This window comes from Corapipo altera, unplaced genomic scaffold, assembly GCF_003945725.1.
Source record: "Corapipo altera isolate COAL_440 unplaced genomic scaffold, ASM394572v1 62980, whole genome shotgun sequence".
NCBI lineage: Eukaryota > Metazoa > Chordata > Aves > Passeriformes > Pipridae > Corapipo > Corapipo altera.
In genome coordinates, this window is record NW_020886192.1 from 1,525 (window position 1) to 7,224 (window position 5,700).

The 5,700-nt window shown below is 46.4% G+C and overlaps 1 long non-coding RNA gene across 1 annotated transcript; it reads left to right on the top strand.

Moving 5' to 3' along the window:
- The first annotated feature begins 340 nt into the window (after positions 1-340).
- Positions 341-5,558, top strand: LOC113941065. Its single transcript, XR_003525583.1, has 2 exons — positions 341-2,064; positions 4,655-5,558. It is a non-coding gene; the product is annotated as an uncharacterized LOC113941065 (long non-coding RNA).
- The last annotated feature ends 142 nt before the right edge of the window (positions 5,559-5,700 follow it).

The following is a 5,700-nucleotide window of genomic DNA, read 5'->3' on the forward strand; positions in this document are numbered from 1 at the left end:
TTAATGGGGTTGAGGTAGAGGTGTTGAAAGTCAGTCCTAAGGTGACGATAGTGATGATACAGGCGCGGAAGGTCCACATCTCGTATTCGAACCCTGGTGAATCCGTATCCTTCTCGCTGGGACCCACTTAGGCCCTGTGTCACCTGAAATACAAGTGTACCCTTTCCCCCATGTAATCAAGGGAAAAGGGCCTGTCCAGATTTCTGTTATAGGATCTCTGTGCATCACCTTTGCCTTCTGGGTACCTTGTGCAATGTTGGATTTAAAGTGCTTGTCAACAGGACTTCTGTGTGAGTGAGTTTCTGATTCCTCCAATCCAATCTTTCCTGGGGCGTCATGCCTGTACTCCCCCTTCTTGGTTTTTTTACTAATTTTTTTATGTTTTGATGTGCTCTTTCTACTATGCCCTGTCCTGTGGGATTGTGTGGGACCCCAGTGGTATGGTGTACCCCCCATTCTTCAAGAAATATTCTTGTGTCGGCTGAAACATAGGAGGGTCCGTTGTCAGTTTGTATTTGCTTAGGGACACCCATCCTAGCAAACGCAGATAAGAAATGTTTTTTCACATCCCTGCTTTTTTCACCAGGATGCACGGTGGCTACAATAATTTTTGAAAATGTGTCAATAGACACATGCACATATTTTAATTTTCCAAATTCTGGTATGTGTGTGACATCTGACTGCCAAATCTCCAATGCTGTTAATCCTCTAGGGTTAGCTCCTTCTGGAACTAATGGAGCAACCATTTGGCAGTCAGGGCACGCTTTTAGAATTTCTTTTGCTTGTGCCAATTTTAGACTGAATTGTTTCTGTAACAACCGTGCATTTTGGTGAAAAAATTCGTGGGAGATTTTCACCTGTTGGTATAAATTAGGGGTAACGACCATACCTGCTAGATGGTCAGCAATCTGGTTTCCCTCTGCTACAGGACCTGGCAAAGTAGTATGAGACCTCGTGTGGACAATATAATATTCAAATTTCCTGTTCTGAATTAAAAATAGCAAATTCTTTAGCAGATTAAAGAATTTTTCATTTGAGACTTCTTTTAGGTATGAATTTTCAATTCTTTTAACAATGCCCACAACATAAGCCGAATCTGACACAATATTAATTGCTTCATTGTTGAAAATTTCAAAGGCGCGAACAACTGCTGACAATTCCACGATTTGTGGAGAACCTTGGGCTTTGTGAATATTCTGTTGCCAATTGCCATTTTCTCGCCAAACAATTACCACATTTCCGGTTCTCCCAGACCCATTGGTGAAAAGCGTTTTGGCATCTTTTATTGGAATATCTGATTCCATAATTTTCAATTTTAAAGGAATTGGGATCAATCTCTGTAAAAATTGGCACGCCAGGAGGTGAAATTTGACTTCTCATGGGTAACCCCCGATGGCAATCTGAAAATCTGTGGAATTCTGCATCAGTTGTTCCAGATGTTCAGAAATCAGTGGGAGCTAAATGCAACTTGGCTCCTCTCCACTGAGTTCCAAACACCTGGTGCATCCTTTAAAAATCAATTTCCCAATCATTTCAGCCAACGTAACAATGGTTTTTGAGAATTGATGTGGGAGGAATATCCACTCCCACAAACAGAAGTCCTTTGTATCATGTATGAATTGGCCCAGAATGGCCAGTGGTTGTCTCTGTTCTCTGATGATGACTAGTGAAGATGGCAGTCCCTCCATCTTCCTATATGCCTGTCTCTCTGAAATTTTCTTTTCAACTGTGGAAAGGGCTTTTTCAGCTTCAGATGTTAAAAATCTGGGGGAGGACAAGTCTGCATCTCCTCTTAGCAGCTCAAATAAGGGATGCAAATCACCGGTTGTGATCTCCAATACCGGTCAGATCCAATTGATCGCTCCCAACAGTTTCTGGAGTTCATTTAAAGTTCAGACTTTTCTGTCAATCAAAACTGATTGAGGTTTAACAGTTTTAGAAGTAATTTGGAGTCCGAGATACCTCCATGGTGCTTCCCATTGCACTTTCTCAGGGGATACTTCCAATCCTTTGGAATTTGGGGCTGAAATTGTCGAATTTAAAGTTTGTTCAACTGCCAGTTTTGTTTTGGCACAGATCAATACATCATCCATATAGTGGAAGATGACTGACTGTGGGAATTTTTTCCTAATTGGTTCCAGCACTTTTGCCACGAACATCTGGCATAGTGTGGGAGAATTTTTCATCCCCTGAGGAAGTACCTTCCATTTGAACCTGTGATGGGGTTCACAAGCGTTGATGGCCGGGACTGAGAATGTGAATTTAGTCGAATCAGCTGGATTGAGATAAATATGAAAAAAACAGTCCTTTATATCAATTACCCATAGAGGCCATTCAGCAGGGAGCATAGATGGAGAAGGCATTCTCTGCTGGAGGGCTCCCATTGGCTCCAGGACTTCATTTACTTTGCACAGGTCCTGAAGAAATCTCCAGGAACCTGAGGGTTTTTGTATCACAAACACAGGAGTGTTCCAGGGACTGGTGGAAGACTCCAAGTGTCCTTTAACCAATTCTTGATTAACTAGGTCATTTAGAATTTGCAGCTTCTTTTTAGGTAGGGGCCACTGATCTACCCAAACAGGGGATTCGGTTTTCAATTCAGTTTGGGCAACTGTCCTGCTCAGTGACCCCCCCTAAAAATTTTCTTTCATTCTCAGACTTAACTGCCACTGTTCCATGGTGTCCCGACCCCATAGCATTATCGGTATATTAAGAACATATGGCTGCAGAGATGCCGACCTGCCCTCTGGCCCATATGCTGTTAGTACCTCATGACTCCTGACAGGATGTTGCGAACCTCCCATACCGCTTACACTGGCATCTGGACTGAGCCGGCCTGCCGCACGGCCAGTCTCTTGATGCTAGGATAGTTACGTCTACTCCTGTGTCTAGCAATCCCTCCACCTTAATTTTCTGCGGATGCCTTGGTGCTGAAAAATAGATGACACAGGTTAAAAGAGGTCGTGAGGTCCTCACTGAAGTTGCCCAATTGGCTTCCTTCAGTGATTCATTCCTCTTTTCCTCATCCTCAGACATCACGCAGAGAAGATCATCAGTGGAGATCATCTTACCGACAGGGAATCGGTTCTCTATCTGTACAGGTGGGAGAAGAACAATTAGACACACAGTGATGTTATCATTGGAAAGCCCTGTCAGAAGAGTGGGAACTACAACAACACCCCTTTCCACAGCTGAAAAGTGAGAGATAACCAAGTAAGTTTTATCTGGATGTACGTTAGCAGATGGCCTGATCCTGGCCAGTTGCTCATAGGAACTAAGGTGGATCGAAGGGTGTATGACTGATGGGATAATCCATCCCAGTGGGGTGCATTGTTGTTTAACGGGAACTGGGTCTGGTGGAGGCTCTCGCACTACAGGGTAGCTGGGCGCGGTGCTGGGCGCAGGATGGAACGGAGCTGAGAGGATACTTGTGTCATTGTGCCCCCCTGAGCGCTCTGCCTCCCATTTCCCGAATGCTCACAACAGCACAGATGAAGATCTGGTAGAGAGCTAAATGTAACTTTCCTCCGCAGTCCTGGGGATTTCCTGGGGGGAAGGGGCTCGCCATGAATTTTGGTTAGTGATCTGCATTTAGAAGAACAATGGCGGTCCTTCCTGCACCTCCGGCAGAGTGTTTTTGGAGCGTTTGGCTCAGTCATCAACTTTGGGCAGTGCTTCTTAAAGTGTCCTTTCTGCCCACAATTGAAACATAATTGTGATCCGGTGAGAGCAGCGGCTAATAGACATGCTTTATGGGAGCCAGAGCCGATGATTTTACAAACGTCAATCATTTCAAGCAAGGAAGGATCTTTTAACATTTTTAAAGCTTTTTGGCAGTCCTCACTTGCTTTTTCAATAACCAATTTATTAAATAGAATACCCTGACTTTCCTTCTGCTGGATTTGCTGGCTAATTGCCTCTTTTAATCTCGTGATGAAGTCCACAAAAGGTTCTTTTGGGCCCTGATTGATTAATGTAAAAGAGGGGGTCTGGACATAAGCGTCCGCCACCCTCTTGACTGCCTCCATCGCCAATTCTTTAGTCACATCTAAAAATTTGGGTTTAATTCTGGCCTGATTGTTCCTCCTTGAATAATTGCCCTCACCATAAAGCATGTCTATGGCCTGTCTCACCAGTATCCCGCTTCTTTCCACTTTCTCATTGACATATGTGGTGATTAGCTTTTTCCATTCTGTCTCGAAAACAGATGATTGCACTGTAGAAAAAAGCCCGTTCACCACTGCATGAATGTCGTATGAAATTAGTCAGTAGACTAGAAAAAATGATTCCAAAAGGCCGATTGTAAAAGGGGCTCCCAACCCGTATTGCACTATTGCTTTTTTGATGTCTTTTAGCATCGGGTAGGAGATAGGCCTCCACTCCGGGGCCTTGCCGTCTTCCAGATACATAGGAAAGGCCTTGAGAAAGTCCACGTCATTTGCTTGCGCAGCCTCCTCCCTGAAGGCTTTCCAGATGTTAGGGTGGTTTGACCGCCTTTCAGGGGAGTGCTGCAAATAGTCTGAGTCCGAATCAGAGTAGCGGCACATAGGGTAGGCCTCGGTGATACAGGCCCTATGGGCGCGGTCCATGTTGCCAGAAACTGGACTTGCTCTTTGGCCTGGCCCCGCCCCTCACTGCCCTTCTGTCCCTACAGAGAGGTCTTTCTGGGGAGGAGGCGGAGCTGGAGGGAGAGGGCATGCGTGTGGGCGTGTTGAGGGAGGGATCTCTGACACGCGCAGGTGGAGGCGGAGGCAGTCTGGAGGGTGGTACCAAGGGGACCTACCCTCTCTTTTCCCGCACTGGTGTCTCCCGCGGCAACTTTTCCCGCCTTCGCTCCTTGCACTTTCTGCCTCCCTCCTTCCCGATGGCATTTTGTGCACGTCGTGATGTGGTCTTTTCTTCCCTCCCGCCATCTTATGTCTGCTGAATCTTGTGTGTCGTGGTCGTTTTCGGTTTGGTAGTGGATATCTCATGGAGGCTGTCATCTGTGTTCATCATCTGGTGCTGTAGCACCCTCAGAACAAGCCTCCAGGCAATTAAGGCTTCTTTTGCTGTCCAGTCCCCCCTGTCATTATCTTGCCATAAGCTATACTCGATGGCCTGCCACTGGTCCACAGAGGTCTCCTCTGTAAGTATGTGACCCTTGTGGTCAAGCCACTTGGCGAGTGCTTTGGAGGATTTTTTATTGAGGGGGTGATCGTGCTCAATGATAAAATCTTTCAGACGTCTGTAGATGAATTTCTGGGAGGTGGACAGCGAGAGTCCCATGGTGTTACAGAGACTTCTGTGATTGTCCTTGATGTTACTATTCCTCCCTTTTTTCTTTTTTCTGGATGTGGGTTGCTGGGGGAAGTGGAATGTCCCCAGCTGCTCACCTCTCTGGTGCTCCGACCCGTGCGACTCTGCAGCCCACAGTTGTCTGTCCAGCTGGGGGGGACCGGCAGGATGATCACCTCTCCTGGTGATCTCTGAGCCCAAGTGAGCAGGCAGGAGTTCTCGCAATATGAGAGACCTTCAACTGCACCCCACGTTGGGCGCCATCTGCCACGGCCCGAGGGTATAAGGGATAGGGACGCGGCACCACACAAAAGGGTTCAGATGCAGTTGAAAGTCTGGCTGCAATGCTGATTTATTAAGAGAAGACAAGGACTTGTATAGGGTAAGGGTGAGGGGAGGATTCATAACTGGGGCGGAGCATGG